The sequence below is a fragment of the Vulpes vulpes genome, chromosome 7 (genome assembly GCF_048418805.1).
Source record: "Vulpes vulpes isolate BD-2025 chromosome 7, VulVul3, whole genome shotgun sequence".
NCBI classification, from domain to species: domain Eukaryota; kingdom Metazoa; phylum Chordata; class Mammalia; order Carnivora; family Canidae; genus Vulpes; species Vulpes vulpes.
Window position 1 is genome coordinate 26,908,311 of NC_132786.1, and position 27,747 is coordinate 26,936,057.

General features: G+C 44.2%; 1 protein-coding gene and 1 pseudogene across 19 annotated transcripts in view; one reads left to right on the top strand and one right to left on the bottom strand.

The window, feature by feature from the left end:
• The window catches only part of CSGALNACT1 (chondroitin sulfate N-acetylgalactosaminyltransferase 1), a 323,911-nt gene that overhangs the window by 248,180 nt on the left and 47,984 nt on the right, over positions 1–27,747 (bottom strand). For 3 of the 19 annotated variants that reach the window (XM_072763335.1, XM_072763322.1, XM_072763347.1), the window contains one exon: positions 8,372–8,437. The exons of 15 other annotated variants lie outside the window; for them this stretch is intronic. The gene's annotated coding sequence lies outside the window, so the exon portion shown is untranslated. Of the gene's footprint in view, positions 1–8,371; positions 8,438–27,747 lie in introns of those variants that run through there. One more of the 19 variants, XM_072763332.1, reaches the window with a different exon arrangement.
• LOC112916322 (keratin, type I cytoskeletal 18 pseudogene) overlaps positions 18,902–27,747 on the top strand; it is a 42,749-nt pseudogene continuing 33,903 nt past the window's right edge.

A 27,747-nucleotide genomic window follows, 5' to 3' on the forward strand; every position in this document is an offset into this window, starting at 1 on the left:
TGTTCATACCCTGTAACACAGGGGACCAGGGGATGCTCTGAGAGAAAATGAGTCTGTGACTAGGTCTGTACTGGGCCCCTAGGGTCATCAGTGTGGCCTTCCTGAAGCCTAGGTCTTCCTATAGTCTCTTTTGCTTCAATGGGTGATTCCAGAAAATAGGCAAAGTTTGTTAGTGAGGTCTTTTAGGCAGGAGTGAGGAGAAGACATAGTTATGAATTCTCGTGGAGGCCCCTGGGATGGCCACAGCACCCAGCAAGGTGGGGGACTGACTTCTATTTCAAATCTCCATGGTCTATTGTGAAACAAAATGACAGGCAAAGGGCCACATCTTGAAGGGGAAGGAAAGAGGTCACTGCAGGGGCTGAGCCACTCCATAAACAATGTTTCTCTACAACTGAAATTCCTTTGTTCGATGGCAAATGTTTACCAAGTGTCTGTTGTATACGGCCATAGACCAGGATCCCTGCACTTAAGAAAAACTGGAAGACAAATTAAGTCATGTTGGTGAATGGAGACAATACCACCTTATATTTTATATTGGCTCCTTCCCTTCACCCTACAAATTCTCCCATCCTTGAAAAAAGAAAAAGAGAAAAGAAAAGCTCTCTCAGACCTCTATCACCTTCATGTTATTGGGCCCCTTCTCTTCTTTTTGTCTCGGCTAAGCATCTTTGAAATCACCATACACACCTCTGTGTCCACTCTGTCATCTCCCCCAATTGTTCCAGGGGTGCCGCACTCTGACTTTCATCCCTACTACTCCAACCAAACCTGGATCTGCCACCAACAAAACCTCTGTGCAAACCTGAGAGCACTGTTTGGCACGTACCTAACAGACCCAGACATGTAAGGTCATGTAATTATGGGTAGCAGTGCATCCTCGCCCTATCAACAAGTGATCAAGATCTTTCATTGACAAGTCACAGTTAAATGTCTATCAGAGTTTCCTAACAGAGTTTGACAGTTTTGAAACACATAGTCAAACCTCTGGCATTCTACCCTCCAACAGGCAGAGCCAGGAGTCCCCTGCCCTTCAACTTGGGATGACTAGTAGTGCATAGCAGAAGTAATGCCATGAGCCTTCCAAGGCTGCCAAAAAGATGACATCATAGCTTCCTACCTGGTTCTCTTGGGATGATCGTATTTAGAACCTAGCTACTATGGTTCCACTGTGATTCCATGAAGAGGAACCAAGGTCCCAGGCCCTCAGCCCCAGCTCAGCTCCTAGGCTACAGCTAGTACCAACTCACTAGCCAGGTGAGTGGCCATCTTGCAAGAGAATTTGTGATCCCTCCCTACTCCACCCCACATATCCCAACTGCCCCCTGCCCTTGAACTGCCCCAGCTGATAGGAAAGCTTTCCATGCCAAGCTCTGCCCAAAGTGCCTATTTGTGGACTCAATAAATGATTGTTGTTGTGTTGAGCCACCATGTTTGGGGGAAGGTTTGCTATGCAGCAATAAATAATGGATGATACAGGGTACAGAAGACTCTGGCTTCTACTTAAAAATTCTACGAGAAAGATGTTAAGAATTTTCTATGTATTAAACCCACTATAAAAAACACAATACTATACTTTAGAGACAACCAGAGAACTGCAGGTACAAATTCAAATCTGAATTTGTGAATTCAGAATTCTGAATAAAACCATGTTTCAAAAAAAAAGGTCACAAGCAGTCATTGTCTAATAGATGGCTTAATATTCATAGGCAATTAATACATGAATACTTTCAGAATCTATTTCTAAAGTAACTGAAAATATCATTGTACATCCTTTCTTTCCAGAAGGCAACATTAACTGCATATATAGCTAACTGAAGCTGTTTTTGAATCTTTTTTATCCAGATTAGTTATCTATAGTGTTATAAATTCATCAATTCCTCTATTTTAGTCCAGGTCCCAGGGCATAGATTTCTCTACTGTGGGTCTTAACTCACTATTTCTACAAAGGAAACATGATGGAAGCTACTGCAAGTATGATATATAGAACTCTTAAATAGTAAACAGCTCACATTTCTCCTAACTCAGACTTTGGCTACAGTTTACCGAAATGAAAAAATAGAAACCATATATAAAACAGCTTCTTCCTTATAAGCAAAGCCCACTTGTAATAAAGTGCCTGAGATATTCTAATTTGTTTGATCATAATAGAGCTGTTTAAAAATACATGGCTGGAATTCACATTTGCAGTTTGCAGATGGAACAATAAAAATACTCTGAATTAATAATTAATATGTTATTCAAATCCAGTAGGAAAGGAGGTGGTGTGTTATGCTCACCATCTCACCCTTTTTATCCTTCAAACCTCAGGCTTTCCTGTGGCCTACTTTGTTCAATGGTGACTCAAGAAGTTAGGCAGAGTTTGCTAGTGAAGTATCTGAGCTAACCACTCTGTGAAAGTCACTGGGGACAACCACAGTACTCATCAACATGGAAGATTGAGTTTATTAAAAAGATGCTTGGTTTAACTGTGAAACAAAGTGCCAGGCAATGGGCTGTACTCTGAGATAAGGGTAAGAGGTCTGAGCATGGTAGCAAGTGCCCCCTATGTAGGTTCTGAGTCCAGGTGTCTCACTGGTGGCTGGACATTCTGGCAGAGAGGGCAGCTGGTCCTGCAGGGGGATTCCTCCCTGAATGCCACCGCCTGGGGCTTCCAGGTCTCACGGCCTCAGACAACCCTGCCAGTCTCAGTGAGGAGGGGCATTTTGTACCAAAAGGTAAAAGTCCACCAACCAACCCAAACTGGGCCCATTTTTTTTTAAAAAAGGTGTAACCCACTTTCAGCATGGAATAAAATTTAAGAAAGAAATCCACTAGGGCTTTCTTTCTTACCAAATTACAAATTTCACAGGTTGTCAATGGCCTGGTCCACTGAGGGTGGCAGCCATCTGGGCGTGCTGCTCCAAACCCCTACTGGAACCACCCCCCTTCCGCCCCACCCACCCTGTTCCACCAGCCTCAGGGAAAGCCCTAATGATGGGCCAGGCCTGCATCATCAGGCCTAGTGGGAACACCAAGAGCTGACCCAGCCACATGGGCCCCAGCTAATGATGTGACCTCATGAGCGGTTCCTCGGCTGTGGGATGGAGAATACAAGGACTGCCCATAACTCTGTGAAGAGCCAAGGCCTTGACGCAGTGATTCTCAAAGTGCGTTCCAGGATGAGCAGCATTGGCAGCATCTGGAAACCAGTGGGACACACAAATCCTCAGGACCCCATGAGGCCCACTATACCAGGAACAGATGGGAAGCCATAAGGAGGGCAAACTATTTATTTTATTTTAACAAGCCCTATTGGTGATTCTGAGTCACACTGAAGTTTGAGCACCACCACGTAACTGTTCTTGCAGCACTTTGCACGGTGCCTGGTGTATGTCCATAGTTCACGGAGGGTAATTAGTGATAATTAACCCTGGTTACAAATAGATGAACTCACCACTTCTCTACAGTGTGGACAGCACAATGGGAATTCGAAGTCTGTGATGAAAACACTGGAGATGGTGACAATGATGATAAGAATGATTGAATGGAAGGGGGACAGAGACCAGAAGATGCCCAAAGTCATGGCTGAGGATTTATATGACTACCTCAAAAAAGTGGTGCCTCTGAGGCCATCTGGGACAGAGACCTGAATGGACCTTTTCATACAGAGCTGTTTGTTCTTTTAGTACTCACTGTCATGATTCCTCACTGCTCATCCAGAGAGCTTCAGCCACTTAAAGAGAGGTTTGGGGATCCCTGGCCAAAGGCCAGCCACTGAGCACAGGGCTACCAGAATCCAGCAAAGAAAGCCTGCATCCTGAAAAGTGGCCACCTGCCCCACATCTGGCCGAGCTTGCCATGGGCCAGAGAGGGAGCACAGTCACCTCATGCAAGAAGCACTCACAGGCTCAAACCTGGAAAAATCGGACAAGTCTGACACTGGACCCTCTGAGCCTTCGTGGAAGACTTGATCTGCTGCTCCAACAGCATCTATCAGGCTACGGTCTCTTGTCAGCTCAAAACTTGCCAGCAGTGAGTCTCCCTCCAACTCTGACCCAGGCTGCTCACGTGTCTGTTTGTAATTTGATCCATTCCCTGCCCTTCCTCTGCAAACTATCTTTTCCACACTCACTTGCCAGCTGGCTCCAGCAAGGTTTAAATAGCAGATTGGAGGATGGGAGAGAGGAAGAAGCCAGAGTGTTTCTTCCCTTTCCTCTCTCTGCTTTGGATGGCATCTCTGGCAGTGGCTTCGTCTTCTCCACACTCCAGCTCCCACCAGATAGGCCCTTCCTCCACAGTCACTGCTGCTTCTGGGAGCCTCCATGTAGATCCAGCTCTTGGCCTCTGATAACAACCACCAGCCTCAGGGATGACAGTGGTTTCCTCCTATTGCTAATCTCTGGGTAACCCCATCATCCCCTACTTGGCTTTCAGGTCTTCCAAAGACTTTTGTAAGTAAGTCCTGGCATTAAAGGGCTTCTGTTTGACTGAGTGGGCTGTGACGAATGCAGCCTGCTCTCACAGTTTCAGCCTGGATTATGCCTTACCTGATGTCTGCCCAAATGACTCAGGTCCCTTACTGAGACTTTCTTTGGGACTACCTTTTCCCATGGGAGTCCCTGTTCACTTACGTCTAGGTCTTTAGTTCTTACCTATGTGTAATTAACCAGTGTTAAAAAAATAAATAAATAACCAGTGTTGACACCAGCCCAGGCAACTGCCCAGATGCCAGCCCCAGCCCTGATCACCCAGACTTCACCCTCATGTGACCCCAGGTCTCATAGGGGCCAGGCAGTCTCTACTGGCATTTGCCACCTGTCCCTCCTTGTACTCAGTAACAAAGTTAACACACATATTGAGGTTCTCAATAAATATTTACATTTTAATTTTTTTTCCAGGAGCAACCGTATACCATTAAGGGAGTAGGTTAATCAGGTGATAGCAAACTTGTGACTTGAAATAACTATCTAACTGGCCCCAAACTCCTCTGATATTTTCACAACTCTCTACTTCCTTTTGGCTAGAAAGATACAACAGATGTACAAACTAGAGTCAGAACACAGTGTTCCAGAAAATGATTATGCTTTTGGCAACTACCCACATATGTGGAGTAAGTACAGTATTAATGCCTATACTCGCTCAATACTTCTTGTTTTGTAGAGAGATCTGCCCCCATTTCAGGTCTTACATTCCAAATGAAATCAACTGAATTATCCTTAATAATAGCAAATCTTAGGAAGCACAACTCATAATTAATTTTTCAGAAAATTAAAAAGTTAAAAAAAAAAAACAGAGATAACCATATATAACGAATGGTTATGGTCCGCATGGTGGCATGGACCCGGGATTTGCCAGAACTGGCAAACATGATGGCTTTCCCGGGGGGACAGGCACTGGATTCATATGTATGGCATACTACACCAGGGCTTTTGGGAATAATCAGTTAGTGTCCTTGACATCTTCTAGAAAGAGAAAAGGTAGGGCTTTCCTTAAATGTTAAGTAACCGGCTGGAAATGATGACAGCCCTCATGTGTATTCTGAGTTCTGCAGTCATTCAACTCCTTTCTACTTTGCCCTTAGGCAAAAGCAGGCAGCTGTCTTAAGAAAAAAACCCATTAATAAAACAGAAGACACAGGCACAGAATTACAGGTTAGTTTCTAAAATAATCCACTGCACAAATGCAAAAAGTCCCTGAGAATTTGTGCAGCCAAGCTGACACACAAAGGCATCTGCCAAACAGCCACGGGCCCTCCCATCTGACGAGCCTGGGAGGCCAAGGCGGAGGAGCGCTGGCATACTCAGATTCCCCATCGCACTCAGAATTTAGATGCCAAGGGTCTAGTCCTTCAACATCACTTACCACTGCGAACAGTGATGTCAAATCCCAAGAAAATCTGTCTTTAGTCACATTGATGTGAAATTCAGTACATTTGCAAAGTACCTTGTTATTATTTTCCTGAAAACAGTGACTAAATTTTTAAGCGTCTACAGAATGGGAAGTAATTTAACTCATAATAGCTTAATTTAAAAAATAAGAACTTGGGGGATCCCTGGGTGGCTCAGCAGTTTGGCGCCTGCCTTTGGTCCAGGGCGCAGTCCTGGAGTCCCGGGATCGAGTCCCGCATCAGGCTCCTGGCATGGAGCCTGCTTCTCCCTCCTCCTGTGTCTCTTTCTATGTCTATCATAAATAAATAAATAAATATTTAAAAAAAAAAAAAAGAAAGACAGTCTCTTCAATAAATGGTGCTGGGAAAATTGGACATCCACATGCAGAAGAACGAAACTAGACCACTCTCTTTCACCATACACAAAGATAAACTCAAAATGGATAAAAGATCTAAATGTGAGACAAGAGTCCATCAAAATCCTAGAGGAGAACACAGGCAACACCCTTTTTGAACTCGGCCACAGTCACTTCTTGCAAGATACATCCACGAAGGCAAGAGAAACAAAAGCAAAAATGAACTCTTGGGACTTCATCAAGATAAGAAGCTTTTGCACAGCAAAGGATACAGTCAACAAAACTAAAAGACAACCTACAGAATGGGAGAAGATATTTGCAAATGACGTATCAGATAAAGACCTAGTTTCCAAGATCTATAAAGAACTTATTAAACTCAACACCAAAGAAACAAACAATCCAATCATGAAATGGGCAAAAGATATGAACAGAAATCTCACAGAGGAAGACATGGACATGGCCAACATGCACATGAGAAAATGCTCTGCATCACTTGCCATCAGGGATATACAAATCAAAACCACAGTGAGATACCACCTCACACCAGTGGGAATGGGGAAAATTAACAAGGCAGGAAACCACAAATGTTGGAGAGGATGAGGAGAAAAGGGAACCCTCTTACACTGTTGGTGGGAATGTGAACTGGTGCAGCCACTCTGGAAAACTGTGTGGAGGTTCCTCAAAGAGTTAAAAATAGACCTGCCCTACGACCCAGCAATTGCACTGTTGGGTATTTACCCCAAAGATTCAGATGCAATGAAACGCCGGGACACCTGCACCCCGATGTTTCTAGCAACAATGGCCACAATAGCCAAACTGTGGAAGGAGCCTCAGTGTCCATCGAAAGATGAATGGATAAAGAAGATGTGGTCTATGTATACAATGGAATATTACTCAGCCATTAGAAACGACAAATACCCACCATTTGCTTCCACGTGGATGGAACTGGAGGGTATTATGCTGAGTGAAATAAGTCAATCGGAGAAGGACAAACATTATATGTTCTCATTCATTTGGGGAATATAAATAATAGTGAAAGGGAATAGAAGGGAAGGGAGAAGAAATGTGTGGGAAATATCAGAAAGGGAGACAGAACATAAAGACTCCTAACTCTGGGAAACCAAGTAGGGGTGGTGGAAGGGGAGGAGGGCGGGGGGTGGGGGTGAATAGGTGATGGGCACTGAGGGGGGCACTTGACAGGATGAGCACTGGGTGTTATTCTGTATGTTGGTAAATTGAACACCAATAAAAAATAAATTTATTTAAAAAAAAAAAGAACTTGGAACTTTTGTTATTTCTCCCCACTCAAGTTTCTGGCAGATTTCATCCCTGAAAACTTACAAAAGGGAAAAATTCAGGTAGGAAATTTTAGCAAGTGGGGCTTGTCCAGGCTCTTGTCTTTGCTCTGCCACTATCTAGTTGTGTGACCATGAGTGTATTTGTTAATCTCTCTCCTGGCCTCACTTTCTTCCTTGTGAACAATGTGGTTGGACCCACAAAGGCCCAAAATGTTCCTATTAAAATAACCGTACAACTGGCTCCAGAATAATAACCTAAGAAATGAAGATTTTAATTCAAGGTAAATTTGAAGCGTGATGAAACAAGAACACTGGGTCTTAGATTTCTAAAATTATTTTGAAGGCTACATTGCAGCTTGAGGCAGAGACTGTGAATATAAGAGAAACAACAATGGGAAGACAAAGGAATATGTGTGATTTAGAAGAGCTTCCAAAAGCTACAAAGGTTTCAAATGATGTAATGCACATGTCTTGTTTTGTTGTTGTTGTTCTTTTTAATTTGGTGTCAAAAGCTTTCTCCTTCAGTACAGAAGATTTTGTAATATTTCTAAATGATCTAGCCTGACAGCATTTGAGGAAGAAAAAAAATCAAACATTACACTACGTGAGCTTTCATCTTGTCACAAAGCCATTAGAGCTAATGAAAAATGATGGCATTGTTAAGTTTTATTTATAGTTTCTTCTTAATAAAATGAAAAATGAACAGAAAAACACTTTGAATATAAATTTTTAAAGACTTTAAAGATTTAAGACCAGTAGCAAAAATATATATGTAGATATAAGCCTATAAATAGTCTTTTTAAAAAAAAGTGTGGAAAAGATTGCTTATGGCTCCTGCTGAGTTTTACCTTTCTCCAAGGCCTCATAAATAGATGTCCTGCAGTCCAGGTCACTGTCATCAGGAATGTGGGGCCCTAAAATGTAAGAAAGACTCTGTCTCCAACTTAAATGTTATACAGTCTGCCCTGCACACCACTGACTAACCCCCAGGATTACCCAGCAAAGCAAGATATTTTTTGTGTTATGTTTTTTAAGTCACCTACCCTCCAACCAACCAAGAATTGTTTTTTAAAGTCACCTACCCTCAAACCCCCCAGGATTACCCAGCAAAGCAAGATATTTTTTTGTGTCATGTTTTTTAAGTCATCTACCCTCAAACCAACCAACCATGTGTTCCCTGAGATTAGGTCAGGAATAGAAAAGAGAAAGAGAACATTTGTTCAGCCCTTACTGCCCAAGGGTTCACAAGCTTTAACCCATCTAATCAGACATGTTTGCCCAGATTTTACATTTTTTAATCCCCCTCGTCACAGTATAACAGTAACACTGTTATATAAGTAGCCCTTTGAGCAGGGGGCACATTTTCTTAGTAAGCGAGTAAATATTTTAGGGTTTGTGAACCAAGGGGCACAACTGAGATGTTCTGTAAGTACTTACAAAATAAGAGAACACACATATTTCCTCATATTCATTGACAAAATTCAAAAGACAGTAATAACAGTGGACTACAACATAGATCCAATGAGGAAGAACAGAATTCTTTGGGGAGGGATGTTATCCCTTAAATGAGGTTTAGAATTAGTGCTCCCCATCATCAGATTGATTGCAAATATGCATCTGTAAAAACCATTCTTAGCTTGTGGGCAGTGCAAAAACAGGAAGCAGGCCAGGTTTGCCCATAGTTGCCCAACCCGTTTAACACCTTACAAAAGGCTCTCACTAATCATGCATTCAACTAATATTCGTTATACTCCTTCAGTTACTCTTCAAAAGAATTTTGATGAGTATGTACCACTGGGTGATGGGGGTACATAAAGGGGTGAATTGGGGTCCCCACACAAGGAATCTGAGCATGACTCAAAGGCAGGTCTGCCCCCCAGCCCCAGGGGCCCAATGTGTACTTGAAAGACAGTATACTAAATGCCATGCTAGAGATGCATTTGAGTCAGGTGAGGGCAGGCCAGCAGGAGGAGATGGCCACCTCTGCCTTACATAGCCAGGGCTGCTCCAGGGGCTAAGGGCCCTAAGTCCAGAATGAGACTGCCTGCCTTCAGATCCCAGCTTCCCAGATGCTGGTTGAGTCACTCTGCATGAGGCATCTAACCTCTCTGTGCCTCCATTTCCCAACTATGAAAGGAGGATGATCATAATGGTACCTACTCTGCAAGTACCACAAGAGAGTTGTTGTGAGCACTCCATAAATTCATTTAGACCATTTAGAGCAGTGACTGGCATACAGCAAGCACATGCACATGTCAGCTGCTCTCATCATGACAGAGAGGGCTATGATGGGGCTGAGTCTCAAATGATGAGTGGGACTTTCCTAGGAAGACCAAATAGAGAGAGAGGCCAAGACAGAGTACGCAAATGAGTACAAACATGAAAAGCAACCCCACGTGGTTTGGTGTAGCTCAAAAGTGAAGGGGGTCAAGAAGCAGGAGATGAAGATGGTGAGAACAGACTACAGAGGACTTATGTGCACGATTCATGGGAACTGGTCCTTGCTTCCCCAGGAGGGGGATGTGCAAGTTTTAAGCAGCTCGGAGGATCAGCATTGTAGGAACTAGCAGCAGAGTGAAGGGTGGCCAGGAGGAGGCAAGGATGGAGAGAAAGCAACTATATATGAGGTGAAGGCAATAGCAGCCAAGAGAGATGACCACAGCTGAACAAGAAAACTGACAGTGAAGGCATGGAGGAGGGGGGGACTTGGGAGCCATGCAGAAGTAATTTCAGTCTTAGCAGCCCTTAGCTGGGGGTCCCACAGGAGAGGAATGAGGAGCAGTGCAGAATGACACCTAGATCTCTGGCCTTGGTACAAGGTAGGACTGATCACCAGTGCGGAATTCAGATGGAGGAATAGTAATGGCAGCGGCTGGGCGGGGGTGGGGGCGGGGAGGTCCAGACAGAACATGAAACAGATCCTCATGTGGGAGCGGGGGTGGGGGGGCATCTGGCCATATCCTTGCAAGACAACCAAGCATGGAGTACTGGGGCAAGACAGAAGCGAGACAGAAGGAAGAGCAAGAGTGATAGGACGATCTGGAGACTGAGCCAAGTGCAGCGGTGGGGGGGGTGGGGGCTGCGGATCAGAGAGTGAGGGCCACCGGCAGTCCTAGACAGGGTACCAACAAGCACCACGCTGTGGGCCCAGCCACTTTGAGGAGTATGCTAGGGCTGAGTAGAGTGGGAGGTAAGGAGCTCAAGAGGGGGATTATCTAGGAGTCTGGAATTCAGGAAAGAAGGTCTGGCAATACAGATTCAAGGGTCATCAGTAAATATGTGGAGGGTGATGCCCCACCCCAGAGAGAGTCAAGAGAATCAGAAGGAGGATACTGAGAGAGAACTATCTAAAGGGAAAGGAAAATCAAAGGGAAGTGGTGTCCCAGGAACCAAAGAGGAAGGTCAAGAACGAAGTGGTCCAGCACAGATCGTCAAACACAGCAGAAGAGTCAAGGAAGCTGGAGGCCCAGCACATCTCCAGACTTTGCAGTTAGTAACCCATGCTGAGAGGATTACAGCAGTTCTCAGGAAAGCTTGAGCTTCAGTGGGTGAATGATGATTGGGAAGTTATAAGTGGCAGCAACACAAAGGCTATCAGAATCCCATGTCTGGGTGAGTCCAAAGGAAAAGAGGACATCGTCTCAAAGACATGTGCACTCTCATGTTCATCGCAGCATTCCTCACCATGGCCAAGACACAGAAATGACCCAAGTGACCATCAACAGATGAATGAGTAAAGAAAACCCGGTGTATAATTACAATGGAATACCACTCAGCCATTAAAAAAGAAGGAAATCTTGCCCTCTGTGACAACTTGGTTGAACCATGAAGTCACTGTGCCAAGTGAGATAAGCCAGACAGAGAAAGAGAGATACCATATGTTCCCACACATATGTGGAATCTAAAAGAGCTGAACTTCCAGAAATGGTGGTTGCTGGGGCTAGAGGTGGTGTGAAATGGGGAGACACTGCTCAAATGGCACAAACTCCCAACTACACGATGAATAAATTCTGGGGTTCCAATGTGCAACATGGTGAGTATAATTAACAATACTGTATCATATGCTTGGAGGCTGTTACCAAAGTAGACCTTAAATGTTACCATACACATAAAAAAAAGGTAATTATCTGAGGGGATGGTAGTGTTCACTGACCTTATTGTGGTAATCATCTTGCACACTGTACACCTTAAAATAACATGCATTAGATGTCAGTAAAATCTCAATAAAGCGGCGGGGGGGGGGAGCTTCTCAATTTGTTGGATGGGGACAGGAAGAGGTAGATGTGAAAGAGCAGGATCACGAGGTGCCCACTGTCATGCCATTTTTTTATCCAGATAAAACCAACTTCCCTCAACTAAAAAGTGGGAAAATGGGAATTCAGTTCCATGGCTTCTGGTTCCAAGACCAGGGCTCTCTCTCCCATAACATTTTGGAAACATCATGAGATGTTAGATGCAAGAGAAAACCAACAGCTAGGAATAATGGGAATATAAACAGTAACATACTCTGCTTTTAGCTTTTCCAGGGCAATTAAAATGCTGGAATGGGCACAGAGGATGGGATATAATCTCAACAACATCCATACCACCCTTCCACACACACATTGACACTGAGAAGAAAATGAAATTGAGGCACACAGGCTATGGAACTTGCCCAAGGAGAAACACGAATTGATTGAGCAAAGGAGCAGTGATTCCAGAAGGAGTTAATCAGGACACATTGTTCATACTCCTTTAAAACTAAGGTAGTCAGGAGGGGCAAGACGGCTGTAAAGTAGGGTCCCCAAGTCACCTGTGCCCACCAAACTACCTAGATAACCTTCAAATCATCCTGAAAATCTACAAATTCGGCCTGAGATTTAAATAGGGACCAGGGGATCCCTGGGTGGCGCAGCGGTTTGGCGCCTGCCTTTGGCCCAGGGCGCGATCCTGGAGACCCGGGATCAAATCCCACGTCGGGCTCCTGGTGCATGGAGCCTGCTTCTCCCTCTGCCTGTGTCTCTGCCTCTCTCTCTCTCTCTCTCTCTCTCTCTCTCTCTGTGACTATCATAAATAAATAAATAATTAATTTTAAAAAAAAAAAGGACCAGCTGGAATGCTACAGTGAGAAGAGTTCGCGCTTCTATCAAGGTAGGAAGACGGGGGGAAAGAAATAAAGAAACAAAAGGGGCCCCGCGAGGAGCCGGGCTGAGGCTGGGGGGAGTGTCCCCAGGACAGGAGAGCCCCGTCCCGGAGAAGCAGGAGCTGCACCAACCTTCCTGGGTGGAAAGGGGCCCGCAGGGAGTTAGAGCAGGACCCAGGAGGGCGGGGATGCCCTCGGGCTCCCTGGGACACTAACAGGCACCTGCGCCCCGGGGAGAGTGCGCCGAGCTCCCTAAGGGCTGCAGCGCACGGCGGGACCCGGAGCAGCTCGGAGGGGCTCGGGCGGCGGCTCCACGGAGGGGGCTGCGGGGCGGGAGCGCGAATCCAACAGCGCAGGCCCCGGAGCACAGGGCGCCGGGACACAGCCCAGGACCCGGCCTCCCCCCGGGACAGGCAGAGGCTGGGAGGGCCCAGGACAGCAAGGACACTCCTGCCCCAAGCTGAGCAGATCAGCGGATCCGCCCCGGAGCCTCCAGGCCCTGCAGACTGAGAGCCCCGGAGTTACTGCGGGGGCTGAATCCAGGTTTCCAGAGCTCCCGCCACCACTGTGGCTATTCTTCCTGGGGCCTCATGGGGTAAACAACCCCCACTGAGCCCGGCACTAGGCAGGGGGCAGAGCAGCTCCCCCAAGTGCTGACACCTGAAAATCAGCACAGCAGGCCCCTCCCCCAGAAGACCAGCTAGACAGACAAGTTCCAGGGGAAGTCAAGGGACTTAAAGTATACAGAATCAGAAGATACTCCCCCGTGGTTTTTTTTTTTTTTCTGTTTGCTTCCCCCACCCTTTTTTCCCCCTTTCTTTCTTTTTCTTTCTCTTTTTCTTCTCTTTTTTTCTTTTTTTCTTTTATTTCCTTTTTTCTCTCCTCTCTTTTTCTCCTTTTCCCAATCCAACTTGTTTTTGGCCCCTCAGCACTGAGCAAAATGACTAGAAGGAAAACCTCACCTCAAAAGAAAGAATCAGAAACAGTCCTCTCTCCCACAGAGTTACAAATTTTGATTACATTTCAATGTCAGAAAACCAATTCAGAAGCACTGTTATACAGCTACTGGTAGCTCTATAAAAAAAGCAAAAATGACTCAAGAGACTTCATGACTGCAGAATTTAGATCTAATCAGGCAAAAATTAAAAATCAATTGAATGAGAGGCAATCCAAACTAGAAGTCCTAACGACGAGGGTTAATGAGGTGGAAGAAGGAGTGAGTGACATAGAAGACAAGTTGATGGCAAAGAGGGAAACTAAGGAAAAAAGAGACAAACAATTAATAGACCATGAAGAGAGATTAAGGGAAATAAACGACAGCCTGAGGAAGAAAAACCTTGGGATTCCCGAGGGCGCCAAAAGGGCCACAGGGCCAGAATATGTATTTGAACAAATCATAGCTGAAAGCTTTCCTAATCTGGGAAGGGAAACAGGCATTCAGATCCAGGAAATAGAGAGATCCCGGCCTAAAATCAATAAAAACTGTCCAACACCTCGACATTTAATAGTGAAGCTTGCAAATTCCAAAGATAAAGAGAAGATCCTTAAAGCAGCAAGAGACAAGAAATCCCTGACCTTTATGGGGAGGAGTATTAGGGTAACAGCAGACCTCTCCACAGAGACCTGGCAGGCCAGAAAGGGCTGGCAGGATATATTCAGGGTCCTAAATGAGAAGAACATGCAACCAAGAACACTTTATCCAGCAAGGCTCTCATTCAAAATGGAAGGAGAGGGATCCCTGGGTGGCGCAGCGGTTTGCGCCTGCCTTTGGCCCAGGGCGCGATCCTGGAGACCCGGGATCGAATCCCACGTCGGGCTCCCGGTGCATGGAGCCTGCTTCTCCCTCTGCCTGTGTCTCTGCCTCTCTCTCTATCTCTCTGTGACTATCATAAATAAATAAAAATTAAAAAAAAAAATTAAAAAACAAAAAAAACAAAATGGAAGGAGAGATAAAGAGCTTCCAAGACAGGTAAGAACTGAAAGAATATGTGACCCCCAAACCAGCTCTGCAAGAAATTTTAAGGGGGACTCTTAAAATTCCCCTTTAAGAAGAAGTTCAGTGGAACAATCCACAAAAACAAGGACTGAATAGATATCATGATGACACTAAACTCATATCTTACAATGAACTCTGAATGTGAATGGGCTTAATGACCCCATCAAAAGGCGCAGGGTTTCCGACTGGATAAAAAAGCAGGACCCATCTATTTGCTGTCTACAAGAGACTCATTTGAGACAGAAGGACACCTACAACCTGAAAATAAAAGGTTAGAGAACCATTTACCATTCAAATGGTCCTCAAAAGAAAGCAAGGGTAGTCATCCTTATGTCAGATAAACTAAAATGTACCCCGAAGACTGTAGTGAGAGATGAAGAGGGACACTATACCCTACGAAAGGGATCTATCCAACAAGAGGACTTAACAATCCTCAATATATATGCCCCGAATGTGGGAGCTGCCAAATAATTAAACCAATTAATAACCAAAGTGAAGAAATACTTAGATAATAATACACTTATACTTGGTGACTTCAATGTAGCTCTTTCTATACTCGACAGGTCTTCTAAGTACAACATCTCCAAAGAAATGAGAGCTTTAAGTGATACACTGGACCAGATGGATTTCACAGATACCTACAGAACTTTACATCTCAACTGAATACACATTCTTCTCAAGTGCACATGGAACTTTCTCCAGAATAGACCACATACTGGGTCACAAATCGGGTCTGAACCGATACCAAAAGATTGGGATCGTCCCCTGCATATTCTCAGACCATAATGCCTTGAAATTAGAACTAAATCACAACAAGAAGTTTGGAAGGACCTCAAACATGTGGAGGTTAAGGACCATCCTGCTAAAAGATGAAAGGGTCAACCAGGAAATTAAGGAAGAGTTAAAAAGATTCATTGAAACTAATGAGAATGAAGATACAACTGTTCAAAATCTTTGGGATGTAGCAAAAGCAGTCCTAAGGGGAAATACATCGCAATACAAGCATCCATTCAAAAACTGGAAAGAACTCAAATACAAAAGCTAACCTTACACATAAAGGAGCTAGAGGAAAAAACAGCAAATAGATCCTACACCCAGCAAAGAAGAGAGTTAATTAAGATTCGAGCAGAACTCAATGAAATCGAGACCAGAAGAACTGTGGAATAGATCAACAAAACCAGGAGTTGGTTCTTTGAAAGAATTAAGAAGATAGATAAACCATTAGCCAGCCTTATTAAAAAGAAGAGAGAGAAGACTCAAATTAATAAAATCATGAATGAGAAAGGAGAGATGACTACCAACACCAAGGAAATACAAAGGATTTTAAAAACATATTATGAACAGCTATACGCCAATAAATTAGGCAATCTAGAAGAAATGGACGCATTCCTGGAAAGCCACAAACTACCAAAACTGGAACAGGAAGAAATAGAAAACCTGAACAGGCCAATAACCAGGGAGGAAATTGAAGCAGTCATCAAAAACCTCCCAAGACACAAAAGTCCAGGGCCAGATGGCTTCCCAGGGGAATTCTATCAAACGTTTAAAGAAGAAACCATACCTATTCTACTAGAGCTGTTTGGAAAGACAGAAAGAGATGGAGTACTTCCAAATTCGTTCTATGAGGCCAGCATCACCTTAATTCCAAAACCAGACAAAGACCCCACCAAAAAGGAGAATTACAGACCAATATCCCTGATGAACATGGCTGCAAACATTCTCAACAAGATACTAGCCAATAGGATCCAACAATACATTAAGAAAATTATTCACCATGACCAAGTAGGATTTATCCCCGGGACACAAGGCTGGTTCAACACTCGTAAAACAATCAGTGTGATTCATCATATCAGCAAGAGAAAAACCAAGAACCATATGATCCTCTCATTAGATGCAGAGAAAGCATTTGACAAAATACAGCATCCATTCCTGATCAAAACTCTTCAGAGTGTAGGGATAGAGGGAACATTCCTCATCATCTTAAAAGCCATCTACGAAAAGCCCACAGCAAATATCATTCTCAATGCGGAAGCACTGGGAGCCTTTCCCCTCAGATCAGGAACAAGACAGGAATGTCCACTCTCACCACTGCTATTCAACATAGTACTGGAAGTCCTAGCCTCAGCAATCAGACAACAAAAAGACATTAAAGGCATTCAAATTGGCAAAGAAGAAGTCAAACTCTCCCTCTTCGCCGATGACATGATACTCTACATAGAAAACCCAAAAGCCTCCACCCCAAGATTGCTAGAACTCATACAGCAATTTGGTAGCGTGGCAGGATACAAAATCAATGCCCAGAAATCAGTGGCATTTCTATACACTAACAATGAGACTGAAGAAAGAGAAATTAAGGAGTCAATCCCACTTACAATTGCACCCAAAAGCATAAGATACCTAGGAATAAACCTAACCAAAGAGGTAAAGGATCTATACCCTAAAAACTACGGAACACTTCTGAAAGAAATTGAGGAAGACACAAAGAGATGGAAAAATATCCCATGCTCATGGATTGGGAGAATTAATATTGTGAAAATGTCAACGTTACCCAGGGCAATTTACACGTTTAATGCAATCCCTATCAAAATACCATGGACTTTCTTCAGAGAGTTAGAACAAATTATTTTAAGATTTGTGTGGAATCAGAAAAGACCCCAAATAGCCAGGGGAATTTTAAAAAAGAAAACCATAGCTGGGGGCATCACAATGCCAGATTTCAGGTTGTACTACAAAGCTGTGGTCATCAAGACAGTGTGGTACTGGCACAAAAACAGACACATAGATCAATGGAACAGAATAGAGAACCCAAAATAAAATAAAATAAAATAAAATAAAATAAAATAAAATAAATAAAAAAATAAAAAAAAAATAGAGAACCCAGAAGTGGACCCTCAACTTTATGGTCAACTAATATTCGATAAAGGAGGAAAGACTATCCACTGGAAGAAAGTCTCTTCAATAGATGGTGCTAGGAAAATTGGACATCCACATGCAGAAGAATGAAACTGGACCACTCTCTTTCACCATACACAAAGATAAACTCAAAATGGATGAAAGATCTAAATGTGAGACAAGAGTCCATCAAAATCCTAGAGGAGAACACAGGCAACACCCTTTTTGAACTCGGCCACAGTAACTTCTTGCAAGATACATCCACAAAGGCAAGAGAAACAAAAGCAAAAATGAACTCTTGGGACTTCATCAAGATAAGAAGCTTTTGCACAGCAAAGGATACAGTCAACAAAACTAAAAGACAACCTACAGAATGGGAGAAGATATTTGCAAATGACGTATCAGATAAAGACCTAGTTTCCAAGATCTATAAAGAACTTATTAAACTCAACACCAAAGAAAACAAATAATCCCATCATGAAATGGGCAAAAGACATGAACAGGAATCTCACAGAGGAAGACATAGACATGGCCAACAAGCACATGAGAAAATGCTCCGCATCACTTGCCATCAGGGAAATACAAATCAAAACCACAATGAGATACCACCTCACACCAGTGAGAATGGGGAAAATTAACAAGGCAGGAAACAACAAATGTTGGAGAGGATGAGGAGAAAAGGGAACCCTCTTACACTGTTGGTGGGAATGTGAACTGGTGCAGCCACTCTGGAAAACTGTGTGGAGGTTCCTCAAAGAGTTAAAAATAGACCTGCCCTACGACCCAGCAATTGCACTGTTGGGATTTAACCCAAAGATTCAGATGCAATGAAACACCGGGACACCTGCACCCCGATGTTTATTGCAGCAATGGCCACAATAGCCAAACTGTGGAAGGAGCCTCAGTGTCCATCAAAAGATGAATGGATAAAGAATATGTGGTCTATGTATACAATGGAATATTATTCAGCCATTAATATGCGGATGGAACTGGAAGGTATTATATTGAGTGAAGGAAGTCAATTGGAGAAGGACAAACGTTGTATGTTCTCATTCATTTGGGGAATATAAATAATAGTGAAAGGGAATATAAGGGAAGGAAGAAGAAATGTGTGGGAAATATCAGAAAGGGAGACAGAACTCCTAACTCTGGGAAACGAAGTAGGGGTGGTGGAAGGGGAGGAGGGCGGGGGGTAGGGGTGAATGGGTGATGGGCACTGAGGGGGGCACTTGACGGGATGAGCACTGGGTGTTATTCTGTATGTTGGTAAATTGAACACCAATAAAAAATAAATTTATTATTAAAAAATTAAAAATTAAAAAAAAAAAAACTTAGGTAGGCCTGGCTCGAGCTGAGCCCTGGCCTCCTATGTCACCCTCTTACTCTCCAAACAGCACGAGTTTCACCACCCGCTCCACCTTCTCTTCCAACTACTGGTCCCCGGGCTCTGTGCAGTCGCCCAGCCACTGTGTCTGGCTGATCAGCAGCAACATGGCCAGTGTCTATGCAGGCACAGGGGCTCAGGCTCCCAGATCTCTGTATCCTGCTCCACCAGTTTCCGGGGTGGCTGGGGGTCCAGGGGCCCGGCTGTGGGGGTGGCCAGGGGTCTGGCGGGCATAGAGGGCATCCAGGGTGAGGAGACCATGTGAGACCTGAATGACTGCCTGGCCTCCTACCTGGAGAGAGTGAGGAGCCTGGAGGCTGATAATCAGAGAGATTATCTGATTATCCTGATTTGATCAGGAGATGAAAATCCGGGAAAACCTAGAGAAGAAGGGACCCCAAGTCAGAGACTGAGGACATTACTTCAAGACCATGGAGGACCTGAGGGCTCAGATCTTTGCAAGTGCTGTGGATAATGCCCGCATCATTCTACAGAGTGACAATGCCCGTCTTGCTGCTGACAACTTCTGAATCAAGTATGAGACAGAGCTGGCCATGGGCGAGTCTGTGGAGAGTGACATCCATGGGTTCCGCAAGGTCACTGATACCACCAATGTCACTTGCCTGCAGCTAAAGACAGAGATCGAGGCTCTCAAGGAGGAGCTGCTCTTCATGAAGAAGAACCTAAGGAGGTTAGGAGGAGGAAGTAAAGGGTCTACAAAACCAAATCTCCAACTCTGGGTCAATGGTGGCGCTGGGTGCCCCCAAATCTCAGAACCTTGGGAAGATCATGGCAGATATCCGGGCCCAGTATGACAAACTGGCTCAGAAGAACCGGGAGGACAAGTGTTGGTCCCAGAACATCGACCACAGTGGTCACCACACAGACTGCTGAGATAGGAGAAGTTGAGATGACCCTCATGGAGCTAAGACGTACCGCCAAGTCCTTGGAGATCAACCTGGACTCAAGGAGAAACCTGAAGGCCAGCTTGGAAAACAGCCTGAGGGAGGTCGTAGATGGAGCAGCTCAATGGGGTCCTGCTGCTCCTGGAGTCGGAGCTGTCCCAGACCTGGGCAGAGGGGCAGCACCAGGCCCAGGAGTATGAGGCTCTGCTGAATGTCAAGGTCAAGCTGGAGGCTGAGATTGCCACCTACCGTCGCCTGTTGGAAGACAGGGAGGACTTCAGTCTTACTGATGCCCTGGACAACAGTAACTCCTTGCAGACAATCCAGAAGACCACCACCCACAAGACGGTGGACAGCAAGGTGGTGTCTGAGACCAACGACACCAAAATTCTGAGGCGTAGAGGCAGCAGAAACAGGGAGGAGCCGGAGGCCAATAAAAAGTTCAGAGGTTTAAAAAAAAAAAAAAACTTAGGTACCTCATACCTATCAGGATAACTACTATACAAAAAAACAAAACAGTAAAGAAACAAAAGACAAAACAAGACAAAACCCCAAGAAACAGCATGTATTGGGGAGGATATGGAGAAACTGGAACCATCAAGCATTGCTGGTGGGAATGTAAGATGATGCAGCTGCTCTGGAAAAGTGTGGCTGTTCCTCAAAAAACATTTTTTTAATTACCATATGCTCCAGCAATTCCACTTCTGGACATATACCCAAAAGAACTGAAAGCAAGGACTCAAAGAAATATCTGTATACTCATATTCACAGTAGCATTGTTTGTAATAGCTGAAAGGTGGAAGCACCCCAACTATCCATCAACAGTGAGTAGATAAACAAAATGTGGTACAGACATTAGAATGGAGTATTACTCAGCCTTTAAAGGAAACTCCTTTAATCCTTAAAAAAAGAGTTAGCATGCTACAGTATGGATGAACCCTGAAGACATTGCTAACTAAAGTCAGCCAGTTGCAAATGAACAAATACTGCATGATTCTATTTATATAAAGTACCTAAACTAGTCAAATTCAAAGAAATAAAGTAGAATGGTGGTTGCTGGGTATTGCCAGAGAAGGGGGAATGAGAGGCTATTGTTTAATAGGTCAGAGTTTCAATTTTGCAAGGTGAAGGATTCTGGAAATTATGGTGATGGTCTCACAATGTGAATGTACTTTTATTGCCTTTGAGCTAGGTATTACTTCTGATTTTAAAATAAGAAATAAGGCACAGAAAGGTTAGGTCATATTTTTTAGTTATATGAATCATTTACTACAAATCTGGACCTAGATCCTAAACCTCTTACTTGTGAGATCTTATTAGATAGTGCTCATGGGTTTGCCTTCAACTTTGACTATGACCTGAGGTTACACAAATCATTACCACATGGTGCCCTGGTCCTTCCTTATGTTTATACCTTACCTGACTCTTTTTTTTTTTCTATAGAATCAGACTAATTACCTTCCTTCTCTGCATCTCTAGATGATTGCTATCTACAGTGTTTGTATACTACCATCAGCCTGTCTACAGACAACCATACGCTGGATGTGGATGTATGACAAAGCCTTCCTCACCACCATACCTCTGGGAGAATCTACTATGTGACCCACAGGACGTATCTTTAGATATAATTTAAGACTTCCCTCCTACACCTATACTAATAATTAATTGAGCTAAAACATGATATGTTCCCCTTTCTGTAATCATATTTTCTTTCTTGAACAAACTTGCTAATGGCAAAAACTGAACACATGCTAAAAATTTAAATGATCAGACTACCAGAAGCTGTCAATCTGAGAGAAGGCAGACCAATTGCTAACTTAGAAACAGACAAAATTCTTTGAAACCCTTGAGGTAGCTTTCCTGCAGTGAGCCCCCTGTGGCTGAGACTGCTAGCCACTCACACAATATCCATCCTTCTCTTCTTTTCTTTGTAACAGAACATCTGTATTTTTGAGAGATGCAAAATACATGAAGAAAATTACTTTTTCCACATCCCTGGAAGATAGAGATGGCCAATAAGATATTAACAGAAGTCCTTAGGCTGGGTTTCTAGGAAGGAACTTAAAAGACAGCTTATTCAACGGGCAGGTACTCTTTTGACCTTCTATCCTTTATTCTTTTTCCTTCAGCCTGACAGGATGGCTGGAGCTGCAGCAGCCCTCTTGAGCCCATGAAGGAAGGAGACCAAGAGAATCCCAATTATTCAACCTCCTTAAGACACCAAGGCAATGCCAGCAACTCTTTCAGTCTTCTTGGTAAGAAAAGAAGCCCTTCAGAGTTTAAAATCATGCACTGGTGTCGGAGGGGTCTGTGCTTTCACCCAAAAGCAACTCCTAAGGAGGTATACTTAGGATACTGAAAAGATCCTCTATCTCTGTGAAGTAAAACAATTTGTTAAAAATAAATTATGCTAATGACAATGATGACAATGGCATCAACCCTTATGAAGCACATCATAGGTGGCCAGCACAGAGGCAGAGAGGTTGGTAATTTACCCAAGGTCTCAGGGCTAACAGTGAGATTGGACTTTAAATCCAGGTGGTCTGGCCCCAGAGAACATGCGTCTAACTACACTATCAAACACAGCAAACTAATAGACACGGCACAAACCAATCTCCACAAACAATCTTTTTTTTTTTTAGATTTATTTATTTATTTATTTATTTATTCATTCATTCATTCATTCATGATAGACGTAGAGAGAGAGAGAGAGAGGCAGAGACACAGGAGGAGGGAGAAGCAGGCTCCATGCCGGGAGCCCGACGCGGGACTGGATCCCAGGGCCCCAGGATTGCACCCTGGACCAAAGGCAGGCACTAAACCGCTGAGCCACCCAGGGATCCCCCCAAACACACTATCTTAAAGAATCCTTGTCAATTCATTAATGAAGATTCTTATTGTATGTCATCCCTTAAATTGCTTCTCTATTTGAGAAATTATTTCTTGTAGGAACAGAGATTCTTGTAACTCTGGTCAAATATCTGACTGGTTTCATAGCTGCTTTACGTGTCACCATAAACACTGCTTAGGCCATCACCATGGTGTCCTGACAGAAATTCCTCCTCACCACCATCCACTACTACAAGATTAATCTCTCAAAAATAGAGCTTTGATCACATCAAACCCTTCACCAAAGTCTTCAGTGGATTTATGTTACCCAAATAAAGTCCAAACTCTTTAGCCTGGATCTGTTTCCGGCTCCTTTCCCACCTTCCCACCTCTCTCCTTCACACTCCAAACCGTCCAGCCAAACTAGCCCTTGGTTGTGCCCTGAATTCACCTGGGATTTCCCATCTTACACCTTGGCATATACTACTTAGGCCACTTGGATGCACATCCATCTCATCCCTCCCCCAACCCCATGTGTCCCCACCAGATTGGATCCTCAAGACCCAAGTCAAAGCCTTGTGTGCCACATTAATGGCTCCTTCTGGACAAGGATTGATCTGTCACAGATCTAGCCTAGGAGGAAAAGCACTGGGTTTCAGGGTCTCCTGTAAAGAGAGTAAATGAAGCCCAGTCCTGCAACAGTCCCCACTGAGACCAGAGCCAAGGGATGGCATCCGTCTCCTGCAACGCTCATCCTCCTCAGCCCCCTTCCTAGTTTGTTCTCACTTCCTTCCATATTTTATCTGATCAATCAACACCATGAACAATCTTCAAGCTAAAAATCATTCCCAAAGGGAAGCTTATAAGCTTAGGTTATAACCCTAAGGATATGTAGAAAGGGGCAGGAGGAAACCATGGAAGAGCTCTGACCAGTGCCAAGGGGTCCAGCCAACATGATGCCACTGCCCTTCTGATCTACTGACCAAAATCATCCAAGGCAGGGACACCCAGAAGAAGCTTGCTCAAGGTTGCTACATCATAAGAAAGGGCTTACTTCTCCTAAGACCCTCAGGTAACTGGAGGATTGATTACTATTGTCTGCCTAGCATCTTGCATAGGAAACCAAAGTTTAACCAAATACAAGGAATCCTCTTACAGCTTGCAAGGCTCACCAGTTGATACAAAGTCACCAGATTCATTTATTCAAAAACATATTCTAAACCAAGTCATGCACAATACCCAAACCTAAAGCTACTCAGTAGGGCTAATTTCAGTTCTCCTCAAAGGAAGCTACACATGGCAATGTTCTCTAGGCGACTGCTCCTTCCCAGGATGATTCTGGCTTTTCTTCCCTCACCTCATGCACAGCACGTGGATGCATGGGGCGGGGAGGGGGGGGAACGGGGGGGGGGCAGTGTGTGTCGGCAGTCAGACTGTTCCATCCTCCCCAACACTCATCCACTCCCACGAACACCCCCAATGTCAGACTTGTTTTTCCAGCCTCCAGAACAATGGAGGCTCCACTGTGGCTCCACCACACCGCACATGGGAGATTTTTCTTTAAGCTTTGGAGGAACGAAAGACTAAGAATTCCCCAAATCAGCCACATTTAGTGGTTAATCAGGCAAATCATTTGGGCCCTCTCACAGTCTCGTGCCCCTCCACTCCTCTGCCCCTGCCTCCCTCAGCCCTGGAAAAACAGGGCAGTATATGAATGTGTTGCCAAAGAGGAGACAAGAAAAGGAATGGGGCGTTTGAGTCACACACCCTTCTGGACTCCCATTACACTGGGGGTTAGATGAATTTTTCCAAAGCACCACTAATACTCTCTTTTTAATTTAAAAATAGATTTCTAATCTCTCCCCCCATCACACATGGCCCTTACAAAGGAAGCCACAGCATCGAAGAGAGTTGTTTATACCCTCTTCTTTGTCTGTCAGTGAACCCACCAACTCCTCCCCAATTTAACATTTAATTCATTGAAATTAGGGAAAATTCCATTTACAGCTTTAAAAGGATTTTATAAAAGGGCAGAGTCATTGTCTGTATGGTGTGTACACTGAAGTCCAGTTCAATCCCTATCTATGTTGTGGGCAACACAGCTTCCTCAACATCCTCAAAGGAAGCATTACTTCCTCAAAGGAAAACTGCAGCAGAGACTGATGGTCACCTCCGGGAGCAGCAGGGCACTGTCATGTGGGCAATCAAGAATGTGAAACATGCTAGCTCTAAAATGAGACACTGGAAGACAGTGAATCAGGTTTACAGGAGTACCTGTCCCCAGCCTGAAGTCCACAAAGCATCTAGAAGAATCTCTTTTCCGTCTGTGACCACAAGGAAAGAAGAGGAATCATTTTAACGGAGAAAGTATAAATCCCAGTAATAAATGTCTGTGGTGGCCTATCCCAGGTGACTCTAGAGGTCAGGGACCCCCAGGACGTGACTCCAAGCACAGACCTTGTGCAGCCGGCCTTCACTTCCCTTATCAGAGCAAAATCAACATAACAGACAGCCAGCCCTCAAGCTAAAAATATTTCACAAAGGGGGAACCAGCCCTAAGGATGTGTAGAAAGGGACAGGAGGGGGCCCTGGGGAAGCTCCACCCGCTGCCCAGCCGTCCAGCCAGCAGGAGGCCTGCCCTTCTGATCCACTGACCAGATTCACACAGGTCAGAGAGAGCCAAAAGGTAGCTCGAGAAAAAAGTAGCACAAAGTTAAACAGGATTTGGGAACCCCAGCAGTATGGATGGAAATGCCAGGAAACACTTGGTTGGTTGACAAATCAAGCAGTTCTGTGTCCAAAAGCACTTACAATGAAGCATAACCAATTAAAACATTTAAATCCCCATTAATCGCTCTGTGAACTAAGGGACTCAATCATACCTCCGTCACCAGCCTGTTTACCAATTATTTCCTTTACGACTGCAGGATTTAAGATAAGGACCTTCACGTGGGCTAGGTCAGCAGCAGGAAGAATACTACCTCCCCCAGCACGGCAAATAAGTAACACGGTATCAGAGATGGAGACGATTTTTATTTAGAGTCATTAAAGTGAGGTGACACCAAGCAAAGTGGTTTAGTTTGGCTCTGAGGTCAAGTAACTGATCCCATTGCCATGTTTTATTTCTTATGTTTTAATGGCAGAACAATGTAATGTTTCCTACATGCAAAGGAACATGTATAGCACATGCATCTAAATTATAGAGCATACCGGTAATTCAGCACCCATCATCACAGGGGGCAGGGTACAGCTATCACAAGGGAGTCCTGTTTAATTTCTATTAGGCAGGCTCTTTGAATCTGATCCACAGACGGATGACTACTCCAGATTTTAGGATCTTTTCCTAAAACTCTTGGTCTACCATGCTTAAGGCATTCCCAGGAATACACTGAGGAAGACAGGTTTCCTTTACAAGCCAATTGAGTGAAATATAGCTGAGCCCCTCCAAGTCCTCACCTAACCATGCTACACAGTATTAACAGTGAGTTAGGAAGTTTACCTCCACAAGGCGTGCACAAACCACTATATTAAAGGTACTCCGCTACACTGGAGCCCAAGACTTGGCACTGCACCCAAAGACAGGGAGCCATATGAAAGGCAAAAGATGAGAAAGACTTCCTCTTCCTCACCTCTCCATTTTTTCTCTAATTCTATCTACTGTTCACTCCCTATGAATTCTTAAAACAAGAAAGCCCAGAATTTCAGAAGGAAAGGGCATGGCCCTCAGTATCGCATGGAGGATTGGCAAATGCCTGCTAATCCAGGAGAAGTCTCATACCCACACATCCCTTTCATGATGTCCCAAAATAGGACACCCAATAAACATCCCAGTTCTGTTTCTTAGACATATGTGGACTTCGACCTGGCATTTTACTACTCTATGCCTGTTTCATCATCTGTGCATAATCACATCCATCCCACAGAAAAGGATCACATCAGATAAAGTATGTGAAGCCTCCTTTAAGCTGATTATTACTGTATACACGTTCACGTATTGTTGGTTGTATTATTAGTATTATCATTATTATTATTCATTAGGAGATATTGAGGGCAAGACCAGAAAACAAGGCCAGGGCTAGATTAAAGGGTATGTCGCCCTACATTCTGATTAAATGTTTACAATGATACAGGTACATCTTTTCAGGAAAGAGGTTAACCCTTCTTGAGATCTTAGAGAACCTCAAAGTTATTCAGTGATCTGTTGATACCTCTTGATATTAGAATTCATTCTCATTTAACATTGTATAGGTATGTATTACACCGAACACCATGCTAGACACCAGGAATACAGTGATAAACAAGAAAGCAAGGTCCTGCCCATAAGGGGTTCATAGTCTAGCTAGGGGAGGTGAGACAATAAGCAAGCAAACAAATCAACAGACACTTCCGATGACTTTAATACTAAAAAGGAAATAAATAGGGTACAATGCTTCCATCTAACTGGTGATGGGCAGGGGGAACAATTCCAGACAGGCTGGCCAAAGAAAGCCTACCTAAGAGGTACAATCTAAACTAAAAATAAAGTGGTTCCAGTAGAGGTAATAGTGAGTGCTCCTGAGGCTAGGAAGCCCTGGGTAAGTTCAAGAGTCTAGGAGAAGGCCAGGATGGCTGAATGCTCTAACTCAATGCTTCTCAACTTGGCAAGCAGTGGGATCCCTGGCAAAGCCTGAGGAGCCACTGAAGCTCAAGTCCGCTCCCAGGTTCACGTGACTGTCCCAGCACAGCCCGGGCACGTGGAGCTTACCAGGCTCCCCAGATGTTTCTGACCACAGCCCAGCCTGAGAGGCCCACAGCAGGTAAGACTACAGATAGGTCTAAGACAGAGTCCTGGAGCACCTGGTGATTGCAGCCTTCCTCCTCTAAAGGCCCCCTCAGAACCTTTGTCCCCATTAGACACCAACACCAAATATGGATTCAGGCCAGGTTGGAGGGTATGTCCACAGTGGGTGCAAATGACTCATTACTTTTTATTTTCCCTTCACAGCATGGAAGGAGGCAAGACAAAGTGTGTGAACTATTATTCCCTGGAGGCCTGACTTTTCCTCCTGAAAGAATACTTCTAGGAAAACATTTGCAACTGAATCAGCTTAATCCAC